Raw genomic sequence first — 16,545 nt, 5'->3', positions numbered from 1 at the left:
AAATGTCAGGATTTCTCCTAGAAAAAAGAAAGTCCACAAAAATTGAATAAGAAAATAAATAGCTCAACAGAACTGGAACACTAAACTCATAATGCCAGCGATAGCCTTCATATATTAGTAATAATCCTTAATGTAAATGGGCTGAATTCAATTAATTAAAGGCAGAGAGTGGCCAGTTGGGTTAAATAAAAAAGCCCCGCTGTGCGCTCCCATTGAGAGGTTGACTTAAATGATCTAGACCACATAAACAGAAAGAGTTGGAAATTTGCTACAAGCCAATGAGAAACTTAGAAAGGTGGAGACAGCTATACTTATGAAAAACCAGTAAACTGTCAGCCAGCAAGTATACTAGACAAAAGGGCTCATTATATAATGATAAGGGTATTATATAGAGACCCAAAAGAGAAGCTCAAAACATATAAAGCAAATCTACCTACTTACCTATCTAATCTATCTATCTATCTATCTATCTATCTATCTATCTATCTATCTATCTATCTATCTATCTATCTATCTATCTATCTATCTATCTATCTATCTATCTATCTATCTATCTATCTATCTCTTTATCTAATCTATCTAATCTATCTATCTATCTATCTATCATCTATCTACCTATCTATCATCTCTACCTATCTACCTATCTATAAGGGTAGGGTCGACAGTTATACAGCAATAGTATAGGGAATGAAACAATAATAATACTGCAAATAAGGAGCTTTCCTTACATGTAGCCAACCCCGGTTCTATCCCTGGCATTCCTTATGGTTCCCTGAACCTACTAGGAGTAATTTATGAGCACAGAGCCAGGAGTAATCCCTGAGCACAACCAGGTATGACCCAGAACCAAAAATCAAGCAAACAAAACCTCACACAATAATAGTAGGGATTGAACACTTCCACTATAGCAGTGGAGAAATCAGCAGGCAGAAAATTCTCAAGGAAACAAAGGCCTAAAATACAAGGATAAATTCAAAGCAAGAATTATAGGGTGAATTTAATATTTTTGGAGCATTTCACCTTTTGGCACCAGAATGCAAATTCCTTTCAAGTGTTCTTGGAATGTCATCAAGGTTAGGCAATTTATTGGGAAACAAAACAAGTCTCAATAAATTTATGAATGTCAAAATTATTTCAAGCTTTTTTTTTTCAGATCAAAGGGTGCAGAATTGTCCAAAATATGAAAGAAGGGAAAATTACACATTTGTGGACTGCTTGGCATTTTTAGATATTTCTGATAATTTTTTAAAGAAAGATTCAAAATCATTCTTCTTGGACTCCCTCGGTAAAATGATCAAGGAGGACAGACTTCCAAATACATTTCATTAAATTACCCTGAATTTGAAACCAGACAAGGAAATAACATGCACACACAAATAAAAGTGTAAAACCTCATTTCAGTTATACAGAATTGAAAAACTCCTCAATAGAATCATAGCAAATGGAATTTGACAATGTACTAAGAGGATCATACACCAAGATGAAGTGTGCTCTATTCCTGTGATGTGGGGATGTTTCGGGATTATGTGAATCCATAATCTTGACACATTAAAAGAAAAAAGATAAAAATCATATGATTGTCTCAGTTGACACTAAAAGCTTTCGACAAGACTCAACATCCTTTTATGATAAACACCCTGACAAAATGAATATAGCAAGAATGACTCTCTCTATGGTAAAGGAAACTTACAGCAATCAGACTCAAAGGCAAAAACTGAAAGCTTCCCCTCTGAGAGCAAGAATAAGACAAAGCTGTTCACTTTCATCATTTTTATTATTCAATATTCTATTGATAGTCTTGGCAAGATTAATTAGACCCGCAAAAAGGAGAAATGAAAGAATTTAAGTGGCAAAAGATGTGAGACTTACATAGAAAATATATGGCATTATACATGGGAAATCCCAAATATTCAAATAAAAAGCTACTGGAAATAGTAAATGTAATAGTAATGTAGCTGGCTACCAAATTAATATATAGGAATCCATTGCATTTATATATGCAAATAATGAGCAAGAAAGAGAAATTAAGAAACTCATTACATTTATGATTATATTGAAAAAGAAATATCCTGGATTACATGTAATCTAGGCAAAAGACTAGTACATGGAAAGCTAAGATATTGTTCAAAGAAATAGAAGATGAAAATACACTGTTTTTAATGGCAGCTTTGTCTGAAACAATATACATGGCATCCTACAGCTCTATTCACAGAAATAGAACCAAAATCATGAACTTTATTTTGAATCACAGAAGTCCTAGAATGGGGGGGGGATACTATTACTGAGAATAGAGGACAAAAATGGGAGGGAACATACCTCCCCCAACTTTCAACTGTGTTTTTAGGAGAAATAGTCATCAATAAATATTTCTTTCCTTGTAAAAAAAAAAAAGTGTTGGAATGAGAACAAACTCATGGTTTGTGGCCCAGCTGTAAAACCACTCCCACCCAAAACTGAACTTGGGGTAGCTTTTGCTTAAGAGTCATGTGAGCCTTATTTCAGACATTTGCCCTTGAGACCATCACTCACCATTCCCCTCAACCATTGCGACAGCCCAGAATATCCTAAACCTTACCCAAGAGCTTTCTGGTGACCAAACTTGCCTGTACCTAAGAACCACTGACTTTGCTCTTTGCCAGATCAGGGACATTGTATGAGAATGAGGTTCTAGGGACTGGAGAGCTAATCCAGCAGGGAGGGCATTTGCGTGGTAAGTGTAGAGCCACGAGACACCCCTAAGCATTATTCCCCAAATCCAAAAGGATAAAAAAGGAGAAATGAGTTGTTCTTGCTAGTAGTTATTTTTTATATAATTTGTAGTTTCAAAAGTATCTTAGGGGATCTGGGTTCAGTTGGGCATCCTACCTGGTTCCCCAAGCTTGACAGAAGTAATTTCTGAGCACAGAGCCAGAAGTAACCACGTTTGAACGTGGCTTGTGTGTCCCTCTCACAAATATTTATTTTAATGAACAGGTAATATTAGTGTCTTCCTCAATGTGAAATAGAGAATGGGGACTGTTCCTATGATGAGGTCAAATTTGTTATTTTTTTGCAGGCAGTTTGCTTCCTCCCCCTACCCCCCTGCATGTACACTCTGTATACTTGACTTTTATATTTCAAAATATTGTTCACATAGTCATTTCTAAATATTCACTAATTTTATTTATTTATTTATTTATTTACTTATTTTTTGGTTTTTGGGTCACACCCAGCGGCGCTCAGGGGTTACTCCCGGCAGGCTTGGGGGACCATATGGGATGTCAGGATTTGAATCATTGACCTTCTGCATGAAAGGCAAAATGCCTTACCTCCATGCTATCTCTCCGGGCCCATTCACTAACTTTTAAATGTTCATTACAAACATTTTTCAATATTCACTAACAGCTGTAGGGCCTCCAGGAAATAAGTGAGGGTTGAGCTGTAATAGTTCTTGAGTTCTGTCACTGAGGGCAGCTTTGGGAATGTCTTTGATCTTACTGCCTCTGTGAGAGAGACATCAGACCAGTGTGATTTTATTTTATTTACAAAGCAGTTACCCTTGTTGAAAATAGGGTTAATTTTAGGCAGCATCTTATATTATTATTATTATTATTATTATTATTATTATTATTATTATTATTAAATTGCATTCAGATATTTAAGTCACTTATGTTTCTATTGCTATTTCACCCATGAAGCAATGAAAATCACTTCATACAGAGTTTGCAAAACAAAGTTTAATTTGGTTTGGAAAAACAGCATAGCAGGTAGGATGCTGGCCTTGCATGCAACCAATCCAAATTCCATCCCAGGCACACCATATGTATGCCTCCAAGCCCCTCTAGGCATGATGCCTAAGCAGTCAGGAATATAACATGAGCATTGCCAGGTCACAAAACAAATACAAATTTTTAATATTTTTTAAAATCGTTTTTGGTTGAGAGAACAATTTTCTGGGTTCGAATCTAGGATTTATATTAATTTGATTTATCATTTATGCACTCATATTGGTAATGTTAATTTAATTTTATTATCAATTGCCAGCATACTGCTTTAGAAGAATTCAGACCCTGTTATTTCTAAGTATTAAAAGCTCTTTGAGCATTTTAAGTCATAGATGTTTTGTCCTTGATGTCTCTGAAGAGGCCTATCAACTTTTGCTCTCAATTTTTACTGGAGTTTCAGACATTACAGTATCATGGACTGCTTGCTCTCCTCTCTTCTTGCAAACAAAGAAGATATCAACATACATATGCATCCCACTGAATAGAGGGATAGTATGTCTGTGTTTGCAGATAGATTCAAAATTGTGTTATTTGGATAAAGATTTGTTGAGCAACAGAGAAGTTAACATTTGAATATACAGGATAAAGAGGCTCTTTAAAAAATGACATGAATTCCTTTCTTTGTATGTTGCTTTTTTAAAGTTTTTATTTTAATTCAAAAATTGGGGAGAGGGTCTTGTACCATTCTTAAGGGTGCTTCAGGGTGGATAGGTCACTCCTGGCAGTGCATAGGTGATCACATGTGCTGGGAACAGATCTGGGGTATAAGACAAGAGCCTTAGCTTCTTAGATTTTTATAAAAGATTCTGAGGGAAGACTGAGGACTTTCTTATAAGTTATATTTTCTTTTAATTTCCCCAAAGAACAATCTTCCAGTTTCTTCTTCCATAGAGATATGGATTACTTTCTCTGTATCCCCATTTTAAGAGATAATTTAAAAGCATGTTCTCTATTCTCATGTTCTTTGTTTTCACTGTCTTTGGGCATTTGTTATTCCACTATTATATTTCTTTATATCCCACATATGATCATTATATGATCATTCTGTTTCAGTCCCTCTCCCTCTGACTAATTTCACTCAGCTTTAGACTCTCCAGGTCTCTTCATGTAGGACCAAATTGTGTGACTTTATCTTTTCTTATGGCCAAGTAGTATTTAATTGTGTAGATGTACCATAGTTTTTATTCATTTATTGAACACTTAGGCTGTTTTTAGGTTTTGGCTATTATGGATAGTGTTTCAAGGAACATAGGGGTGCAAATGTCATTTCTTCATTCTGTTTTTCGGTCGTTGGGGTTTATTCCAAGAAGTGGATTTTCTGGGTCAAATGGAAGTTCTATTTCTACATATTTGGGGAACATCTATATCGTTTTCCAGAAAGACCAAACTAGTCTGCGTTCCCATCAGCAGTGAATGAGCCACATATACCCACATCCATACCAGCATTGGATGTTCTTGTTCTTTTTGATATGTGCCAGTCTTTGTGATGTGAGATATCTCATTTTGAATTGCATTTCCCTCATGATTAGTGATGCAGTGTACTTTTTCATGTGCCTTTTGGCCATTTGTATTTCTTCTTTGAAGAAGTTTCTGTTCATCTCTTCTTTCCATTTTTTTTTGACAGAGTTGGTTTTTGTTTTAAAAGATCTACCAATGCCTTGTACAGCTTTTGTATTAACCCCACTTGAGGGGGCTGTGTCCACAATGACTTGGATCTTCAGTCAGAAAACAAGGCCACTGGAAAGTTTAGTATCTGTGAGCCAATGCAAATTGCTTTTATAGCAAGTGCCTTGTCTACCAATGCCATCAGGGCATTGTTATCAAATGCTATTGGCTCTTTAGTCTTTTATTAGGGAAGGAGATGGAGTGATTGGAGTCTAAATGGGGAAAGGTGTATCCAGATGGGAAATGGTATATAAAGTTAAAATTGTAGATTCTGAAAGCAAATGTAACTAATTTAAACTTATTATCCTGCGAGTCTTCATTTGCTTTTGAAAGAAGAAAAGTTGTACACAACAGCATCATATGCACCCTGGAAGGACTGTCAGAAGCAGATCATGTAAACACACATATACACAACTTGGCAGTGACATTGCCACTGAACGTTGTAATATCTCCACACTGCAGAGTATAGCACACTATTCTGATTTATCTTCACTTGAGAGGTTTTGTTTCTAAGGCACTATGCTGATTAATTTATCTACTGTACATTGAGACAAATTACTTCTCCTATATATTGTGAAACTGTCTTTTAAAACTGTTGAGACTTTTAAAAGTAAACCTATATGGATACCAATATTTTTGGTTCTTGGAAAAGGAAGAGAAGACATTTCAGAGTAGTCAAGGCTCTAGATAAGTCCCTAATTCCCCTCCGTGGTGAGCCTGTTCTCAGAGGCTGTCTGATGTAGATGCTTTCCCCCAAATTTCTACTCAAAGCTGATGGCAGTCTGGCTCAGTAAACATTAATTCTGATTTCACCCCTGAATTTACACATGGAAATAATGAAACAGAAACAATAATAATCCCTCCCCAAGAATGAATAAATCAAGGGGATCACTTTGGCTTTTCATAGATAGCAGGCCTTACAGTGAGCAATAATAAAGTCCACCGAGGATCCTCTGTCCTTCAAGACAACACGTGAGTCACTTGTTCTGGCTCCTCTCTCAACATGCATTTCCGCCTCCTCACAACTCACACCCTGAAAATTTAATTGTTGGAGCATGCAGGTTGACATTTTCATTAAGATATATGTGACAATTGGAGTGCATTTACAAGGAACTGAAAACAATTAATATTTCATACTTGGGATAAACGCACAGGAAATGGTAGAACTGAGGTAATTACTCTGATTAATTAGGGGAAAGAGTATGAGCCATGCTTACCTGGAAGTCTTTTTAATAAAAGATTTTTTCTAATCTAACTGAGATCCACTACAGAGAAATAATGAAGCGTTCCTCCCCCTTATCCAAGATAGGCCCAGAATAAGGAATTGATGTGGGGCTAGAGTGAAGAATTGATGCTGAGCCAGAGTAAATTCATTTGGCTTGGTAGGGAGGAATCTGGCTCAAGATGGTTGTGTTCAAGGGCCAGATTCAAGGGTTTGGGTTCAGCCTGAAGGTGCTATGAGAGAGATTAGAATTACCTGAGTCAGGATAATGGGCCTGGGCTCTACTTGGGAGTTGTTGACTGGATTTTAAACAGAACACACACACAGACACACAAAGACACACAGGCACACACAGACACACACAGACACACACACACACACACACACACACACACACACACACACACACACACACACACACACCCCACAGTGGTTTTCTCCACAAATGAAGATTGGCAAAATGACTACTTGAAAAAATTTTGTGCTTTCCAATTCTAACAGTAAACACTTTAGTACTTCTTATTCATATCACAAGCAGTGTTCCACATGTCTCTGGTTGGAAGTGCTTTCCTGGGATAATTTCTTACAAAGAGAACAATGTTATGAGTTAGGAAATAGTAAGTGCTGCAACAGACAGAGAACTTTTACTGGAAGAATAATTTTTGTTTTTGCTTTTGGGCCATGCCTGGCAATGCTCAGGGCTTAATCCTGGCTCTACATTCAGGAATTACTCTCGGAAGGCTCAGGGGCAACATATGAGATGCCAGGGATTGACCCCGGGTAGATGGCATGCAAGGCAAGCACCCTCTCCTCTGTTATATCTCTGTGGCTTCAAGAATAATTTTTCACAAAGATATATTCCAAATTTGAAGTGAATATGTATGTATATATACACACATATGTATAGGTTATATAGAGATAAATAGACTCACTGGTTATGAGATGCTGTAAAGATTGAAAACAAATTATCTTCTTTTAGCACTCACATATTATTGCATGTATTGTGCTATAAAATGTGAACACTTATCTAATCTAATTTCATCCTTCCTGGAATTGAAATCTGAAAAGAAATGAAGATTTCACTGTGGAGATTTGCTTCACTTTGGGTCTGTGCAGTGCCCCTGTTTCTCTCTTAGCTGACAGGAGGCTATAAGGACAGAGTCGGGAATCTGGGAAGAGATCCCTCCCGTACACCCAGACTGACAGTATGAGTGGCTGTAAAGACCATAATTCCAATGAGAGAAATGGAGATTTGTGCCATTCTGGGATTTCACAATAATGCTAATAATTTTTTTTTGCTGCCACCCCCAGAAAAGTGATCATTGCCAACTCATTAATTTGAAATTAATTGGTCAATAAAGGGGAGCAAACATACTACATAGTCCATTTGATCTCTCTGAATTAATGTAGTCATAGATAAGATGGGATCATTCAAATCTGTCCTGAGTTAGTTTAGCTCCTCAGTGAAGATTCAGGAGAGAACAGGAAGCCATTTTCTAGCCCCAATGAGTCAAGGATCCCTGATGCTGTAGCCATCAGACAGCCAGATGGCATGAACTTTCTGACAAATAAACGCTCTATAAAAATTGCCTCCCCACCCCCAAAATGAACCTCAATCTGTTCACATCTCAAGATCTGATTTCCGTTTTCAGGAATTGCAGTTGAATGTGTTGAGGGATGAAGTAGAAAATCCTAACTGTGGGGACAACAGAACAGATATTCTGGCCCTCAGTACTCAACCAGTGGGAAATACAGGAGCCTATAGAGTCAAAGAAACCCTATTTGAAATCCTAAACTGTTCCACCTACAATATGTGGGACCTTATCTGAACTCAGGTCATGTGAGCAACTTGTAAAAAAAAGAAAATGAGAATTATAAAGTGGAACATTTAGGTATTTGGTGGTATTAAAATGACACTAAAGAAGCAGAACTGCTAGAACCACAAAGAAAGACTCCATTCTTCGAGATGCACATCACCAAGATCTCTAGATACAGAGGTCTGATTTTACCATCCATGACGAAGCAGAAGTCTTCCATACACCACAAAAGCACTGAGGGGAGAGTAAATGATCATGCAAGGAGTCTATAGTTAATCCCATGACAGTCCACTTCAGGGAGGGAGAAACCCTGTATCTCCTAGGCCAAGGGAATTCCCTCTATAATATCCCCAATAGTTACTGTGCCTATGCAGGGGGGGGGGGTGGAGGAAAAAAAAACACAAAATAATCATTTTCAACATATATATTTATTGATTGATTGATTGTTTTTTGAAGTCCTTATTTTGGTGTAGATATTGAAGTTGATGTCTCCTTTTTATTTTATATTATTTTATCTTATCTTTCTCTTTCTTTTTGCACTCCAGCATGATTTGATTTCAGAACCGAGACTATTGTGTGGTGCTTCTCTTTATTGCTATAGGGCTCACTGGATATTTAATTTAAAATTTATTTTTGTATTGTTATGGTATTTCAATTACCTTTTTCATGTCCTCTCTCAAACTAAGGCTGATAGCCACTAGAAGGACTCTGCTCATTTTCAGCATATTTTAATGTTTTTAATGTTTTTTCTTATTCTTTACCCCATTCTATTGCTTTTCTTTCCCTCAAACAAAACCACATAACTCGATTTATCTAGTTTAGCCTCTCAAATAGAGGGAGAAACAAGGGAGGGCACCAGGATCAAACAGATGTATGATCACTGATAGTAAGCTAGACAAAGAGGGGACCACCTACTCTAGCAGCCTGGGGGGTGATGGTGGGGTATATGGGTTGCAGAAAGGGAATGGAGAAGGGGGGACGACAAATTTGGTGGTGGGTATTCCCCTGATTCAATGTTAATATGTACCTAAAATACTACTGTGAAAGATATGTAAGCCACTATAATCAAAATAAAAATTTAAAAAAATTTGTAAAATTTTGTAATATTGCAATATTTCTCATTATATGTGATCATTGAATTTGTGATGATGATAGTTCTTCACAGGCTTCTCACCGATCTGGATGACTTGTTGAGGTGATGTCTGAAATTCGCTTCACAGATAGGATACACTCTTTTTAATAGGACTTATTACCTACAAAAATGAAATGATTCTTTTTTTTTTTTCAGGGTGATGTTAATTAAGCTACTGCAGACTACTACAAATTCAAACATCTGTCTTGTTGCGTCTTTATTACATGTCTTCAAGTTCAGAATTAGAGCAAATCTTTACTTGACCAACTCTTGACTTTTAGTTTTGCTTTTGTTTAGATTCTGATCCCTCATTTCCAGTAGTCTTGTGAAATCAGTAAAATTTATCCTGCTCTCCCCAATTAGGCTCCCTAATTATTCAATCTTATGACTCCCCTTCTCTTAATCTTTTATTTTTTAGTTGGGGAGAAGTGTGCCTGATGGGGCTCAAGGGTGATTTTCTGATTCTGCACTCAGAAACTACTCTTGACAGTGTTCTTGGACCATATAGGATGCCCAGGATCGAACTTGATCAGCCCATTTAGAAGGCAAATGCCCTACCCACTGTGCTCTTGCTTCTGCCCTTTTCTTATTATTTACTCTAAACTAGTTCCTATCCATTAGCTTTACTTCATGACACTGAAATAATGAAATAAAGAAAAGAATAATGATTTAAAAAACTTCAGCGCTAGCCAGCATGGGGTTTGGGAGACACCCCATGTCAAAGACCTTCTCCCTAACATGGGTGTGCTGGGAGCCTTGATAGGCCTCCAGCCATCCCCTCTTTTGCCCCCGGCCTCCAGGCCCTCTCTGGGTGCTAGCCCAGGTGGCCAGACAAGGTGGGTGTCGGGTGGTCCCTCCTGGATGGGATACCAAACTTTCCCCGCCATTCCCCCAGCACTAGGGTGGGAAGGGCACCGGGTGGAGGGCGGGCAGACCCTGGCCTCCGGCTGTCTACCGAAATGGTGGGTCCTAACTTGGGTGTGCTGAGATTTGCTCGGTTGCACTAAGGTTGTCATTTTTCAATTTCTTACCCGTGTACATGTTCAAAACCGCACGGGGTCAACCGCGCGGGCGTGCGCACAATACATATTAAGAGTATTCCCTATCCTTAAGTTATGTTCTGCGTATGCAGAATGTCCATTTTGCTTTCTGCCCTTTTGCACACCCTAGAAAGCTCATTTTTACTCCTTAACTCTCCCCCTCAACCAACTGTAATCCACATTACTCTTTTTAACTTCAGTACTGCACAATCCCAATCACAGACCAAAGCCGAGCATTGGCTCTAATAAACCCAACTATTTCAAAAGACATAAAATGGACACATATGTCTTTTGAATATTTTATGTGTTTTTTCTCTGACAGCTATATGTCTTACTAAATATTCTCTTTTATAGTGAAGATTTTAACCATGTTTTACCTTTTCTTCTCTTTGTGAGCTGTTCAATAAGGAATTTTGGTAAAAGAGTCCTCCAGATTAATGCTTATGATTGTACCATGTCATGGGGATTGTTGGACTTGTTCTTATGGCCCCATATGCACTGATAACGCCACGTGGCATTGTTCCTTGTTTGCATAGGCACATTAAAATGGGAAAATACTATACATACAAATAAGATCTTACCTAGTAGAGATTGGAACACATAAATCTTGTAGTGCAACGGGACCTTACACCCTGAACATTGACATAATGACCTGGCACAGGCCTCAGAAGAATGGGCATTCTCCATTCATGCCTGAACCAGGGAAGCCATCCATGAAACATCCAAGTTTGTTTATAACATCAACTGGAAGCAATCCTCTACCACGGAAGACCCTACTAATGCTCTGACTTCGACCTGCTCAAAAGAGACTTCCCTTAACACTGAGAAGACTTAACAACAATAACCTGCTTACAGGACAGGGCTCTCTGCATTGCCTAGGTGAAACTAGAGGATGCTCCACATCCTGACTTCAATGTAGAATATGCAGATTCCAGGATCTTTAATACAGAAACATGATACCAACAACAGAAACTGTGTGAAAAATAAAAGTGTGTTGGCACTACAGACAATGTCTTGGATTGGACAAACTAGCTTGCCTGGAGCCTAGAGTTGGTCTTATGCCAGGAAACTTCAGGGGTAAGGTCTTATATTTAGGCCAAGGTTTTTCCTTTCCATGTCCCTCATATTTTGGTGGGCCTATGCAAACAATAATTGCCACTCTAACACCATTTTTACTGTGCTCCTTTGACTCTAATCCTTATTAAAAAAAACCCACTTAAACTTTTGAGGTTAACTTAAAATAATATGCATGTGCATGGAAATGTAAAAAAGTACTATGCCTTCAATGTTTAAGGAGTTACATAAGTTTTATGGCTTTAGCTTGCTTTGTGTGCTGCTAAGAAATATTATAATGTATTACGATCTGGGGACTTGAGGGATAAAGTAATTATACATGAGTCTGTTTTATTTATCTTAAAGTTCTTTGGCTGAAAGTTCAAAGTTAAGATATCAGCAGGGGTGGGGCCGGGCGGTGGCACTAGAGGTATGGTGCCTGCCTTGCCTGCGCTAGCCTTGGACCAACCGTGGTTCAATCCCCTGGGATCCCATATGGTCCCCCAAGTCAGGAGCAACTTCTGAGCACATAGCCAGGAGTAACCCCTGAGCGTCACCTGGTGTGGCCCAAAAACCAAAAAAAAAAAAAAAAAAGATATCAGCAGGGGAACTTCTTCTGATAATTCTGTTTATGAGTGATTGTCCTTCCACTGTAACTTTACCTTGTCCTCTTTCTGTGCATCTTTTTCTCACAATTAAAAAAAACTTCAGCACCATAATTTGCAATATTTTTAATAAAGATTTTTAATTGTATAGTAACCCAACTCCTCACCCACCACCAGTGCCAGCATTACTCAGTGTTTCAAGGCCCTTCCACTGCCCCACCCTGTTGTCAAACTCATTAAAGAAAAATGATTCAATTGTGGGTCACATGTTTATTATAATATTGATACCTATGATTTTCAAGTATCTCACCTTTTTTGCCATCAAAGTGTCCTAGATTTACCTTGACCAATGGACTCACGTCATTTCCAATTCAAAACTTTTTTCCATGGAGTTTGACCCAGAGAACATTCCACCAACCTTTGATGAAGATTCCCTTTCTACCACATCCCTTAGTAGTTTCCTGTCTTTCTGAAACCTTCTGATGCCTTCCTCACAGATGTGAGATATTTTGATTTGCATTTTCCTAGTAGAGAATCACAAGCACTTCGTCATGTGCCCATTTGCCATCTGTATGTCCTTTTTGTAAAAGTGTCTTTATATCTTCTCCCCCTAATTTTTTATGGCATTTTTTTTATTTGTGTGAGACACTTTGTGCTTCGTATATTTTGGCTATTCATCCCTTGATGTATTGTGTACAACCATTTTCTCTCATTTTGTAACTGTCTTTGCTCTTCTGCTATGTAAGACCCTGTTCAATTGTACATAGTACCATTTGCTTAATGTTATTATCTTTGCCATTTGAAGCAGATCTTTGGAAATGTCCCTGAGATCCATATGCTAGAGAATTAGGCCAGTATGCTTTTTGTGTTGTTTTATGGATTCAAATCTAATCTTAAGGTATTTAGTTCACATTAGATGACTTCTGTTTATGGTATGGATCTGGATACTAGTTTGTGTAGCTCTCCATTTTCTCCAGCCCAATTGTTGAAGATGCTTTTCCTGTCCCACATCATGCACACATTTCTATCGTCAGAAATGTTTTACTGTCTGTAAATCTGAGAGTTTATCTATGGCCCTCAAGTCTATTCCATTGGTCTGAGAATCTTTATTTCTATGCTACAAAATTTTGGTTATTATAATAATGGTATCATTTAAAACTAAGAAGTACAATACCTCCCAACTTCTATTTTTTTCGAATATTCTTTGAGCCATTTAGGGAGTTTTATAATTCCAATCAAATTGTAGGAAAATTTGTCCTATGCCCTTTAGGCATGTTATTGAAATTTTGCAAATTGCATTGAATCTAATGCTTTGGTGGGAATTTACGTGTGATAGTGTTAACCATTTAATTCAGAAATATGAAATAATTTTCTATTTTCTGATGTCCTCTTCTATTATGATCCCTTGGATTTTAATGTCTTGGGGCACTTATTTTAGATTGAGTAGTATCTTATTTCTTTCTCTTCTAGATTATTTATGTGTTGAAATGCAACAAACTTTCATATATGTTGAATGTTGATTTTTTTTTTTTTGCCTGCTGTTTTACTACTTATTGTTTCACAGAGCTTTTTCAAGTGGAATCTTTAGGGTCTTTTCTTTAAATTACCTTGTCATCTACAAATAGTGTTACCCTCTTGCTTTCCAATTTGTATTCCTTTAATATATTTTTCTTGCTGTAGCAAGAAGTTCTAAGTCTGTATTGAATAGTGATGATGGAGGTGTATGATCACCATAATCTCTTGTGCTTAATCTTCCAGGCAAGATTTCATCTTTTCGCTATTGAATATAATGTTGACTGTGGGTTTATTTGTTCTAATAACTCAAGAAAGTAATTTTTGAGTTATATTTTCTCTATCTTTATTTTGTTGAAGGGTTTTATAAGTAGATGTTTATTCTTGTTAAAATATCCTCCTGCATCGGGGCCAGAGAGATAGCATGGAGGTAAGGCATTTACCTTTCATGCAGAAGGTCATCGGTTCGAATCCCGGTGTCCCATATGGTCCCCCGTGCATGCCAGGAGCAATTTCTGAGTATGGAGTCAGGAAAAATCCCTGAGCACTGCCGGGTGTGACCCAAAAACAAACAAACAAAAAAAATATCCTCCTGCATCAATGGATATGGTTATTTCCTTTGTTAATATTGTGTCTTAATCAATTGAATATATTTTCACTCAATCACAAACATTTTAATATATTATTGGATTTGGTTAACTAAGATTTTGTTAAGGATCATTGCATCAATATTGTTCTATGAATTTATTTTTAAGTAATATCTCTGTTGACTTTTGGTATGAGGGTAGTGTTGGATTCATAGGATCTCTAAGGAGGATATATATATTTATTTGAAATCTTAGAAGAGTTTGATACTTACCTGGCAGGGAAGATACCATGATCATAAAGGTGGTTTTCCCAGTGTGTGAAGCTCATCCATTGCACTCCGGATGTGCCGACCCCTGCGATTTCCCCAAATGTAGGAAACTCGACTGCATAATTTGTAGTAATGGGGGACTGCGTTGGCGCTCTCCCCTAAAAAAGAAAAAAAGAGTTTGAAGGGTAGACAATAAGTTTTTGTTACAAAATTTCTTAGAACTTTTTAATAAATCAGTCTGCATCTGAAGTTTTGTTCTTTCAAAGATTTTAAATTAGAGCTTCAATTTCCTTACTTGCTATTGCACTGTTGAAGTTTTTAAATCCTGATTCAGTCATAAAAGTTTATTATATTAAAAATCCATCCATTTCTTCTAGGTTCAACATCTTAGTACATAGTTGTTTTTTTTTTTTGTAATGTCCTATTACGATCTCTTGTATTTCTGAGGTGCCTTTTTGTAAATTTTCACATTTATAAAAGTATATTTAGGTCCAGAGCGGTGGTGCTAGAGGTAAGGCATCTGTCTTGCAAGTGCTAACCTAGGACAGATTGCGGTTCAATCCCCAGGTGTCCCATATGGTCCCCCCAAGCCCAAAGTGATTTCTGAATGCATAGCCAGGAGTAACCCCTGAGCATCAAATGGGTGTGGCCCCCAGAAAACCACCCAAAAGTATATTTAATATTATTACATAACTAACTTTAAATTTTTTATGCTAGCACTGTGTTGCATAGATGAGAGAAAAGTAAGTATCATACAGCACACTAGAACAATGATTTCATTGTGCACATACACCCATTTTCTATTAGTGTGGGTGATTTTAGTATTTTATTTTAGACACTTCCTGTACTGACTTAAAGGTGTTCAGTAAAGTAATGAAAATGGGAATAGCAACAGATCAAATTAGAAAATAGTGGGGATGAATTTGATGGTAAAATGACAATATTTTAAATACTAAAAGAAACATCATTTTCATGGAATTTGGAATTTATGGTTTGTAGGCCACACAAAAGGAATTGCAGGGGTTATGCCCAGCTCAGAGCACATGTTGTTGTTGCTCAGAACCATGTAGTTCAGAGATAAATCTGGACTTCCTTAATGCAAAGCATGTGTCCCTGTCTGCCTGCTGAGCTGCCTCCCACCCCTAATCGCAAAATCTGGCATTTGAAATTATATTGAAGTACAGTGGTATAAACTTATGATAGTAGCCTGTGAACAAAGGCAAATTTTCTTCACATGATTAAGACATTTGGTAGGGGTACTATGATGACAGTATCAAAGTCCATTTCTCAAAAGGGGAGATATGAATGACATGAAATGACAGGCAATAAAAGGTTGTACATCTTTGGTTCAAAGTTGGCTTTTATAGGATTTTTCCCAACCCTATATATCCTCCTCCCGGTGGAAGGAGGACTTTCTACCTGAGTGAGAGTCCTATTGCTAGAATGATTGCCAGGAGGAATGGTTAAGGTCTTTGACCCTCCTTTCCTGGCCTTTGTCCTGATGGAGGTTCTCTGGGTAGGGAGTCCAACCTTCTCTGGGCAGGCAGGGCTGGGCAGCACTTAGAATTAAGAAGGTGAAATTCCTCTCTCTGTGGTTTTAAAGGAAACATTACCTATGTAAATTGTGAATAGATATTGATTAAATATAAAATATAAAGCATAAAGTCCACATGTTTGGTGAGGGGTTAGAAAACAGGTGTGGCCCAAGAACTAAATAAAAAAAAGAACCCCTCATGCGGACAGGTGAGATAAAGAATAGTAGTGGCAGAGAAGTAATTCACAAGCAGTCAAGGTTTCATCAGAGTCAGCTTGCTTTTATTCCAAGGCCCTGTCCGCCATATGCTTTTCCTCACATGGCATTTCACTAAGCTTTCTTTTC

The 16,545-nt window shown here is 37.5% G+C and overlaps 1 protein-coding gene and 1 non-coding gene across 2 annotated transcripts in view; both read left to right on the top strand.

Annotated features, from left to right (window-relative positions):
• The window catches only part of LOC125996554 (cAMP and cAMP-inhibited cGMP 3',5'-cyclic phosphodiesterase 10A), a 238,348-nt gene that overhangs the window by 73,987 nt on the left and 147,816 nt on the right, over positions 1 to 16,545 (top strand). The gene's annotated exons all lie outside the window — the stretch shown is intronic.
• LOC125996765 (U1 spliceosomal RNA) lies at positions 14,662 to 14,827 on the top strand. The gene has a single exon (XR_007491445.1). It is a non-coding gene; the product is annotated as a U1 spliceosomal RNA (small nuclear RNA).

The sequence above is a fragment of the Suncus etruscus genome, chromosome 18 (assembly GCF_024139225.1).
Source record: "Suncus etruscus isolate mSunEtr1 chromosome 18, mSunEtr1.pri.cur, whole genome shotgun sequence".
Taxonomy (NCBI): domain Eukaryota; kingdom Metazoa; phylum Chordata; class Mammalia; order Eulipotyphla; family Soricidae; genus Suncus; species Suncus etruscus.
The sequence above is the reverse complement of the archived record's forward strand: the minus strand, read 5'-3'. Positions and strand labels throughout refer to the sequence as shown.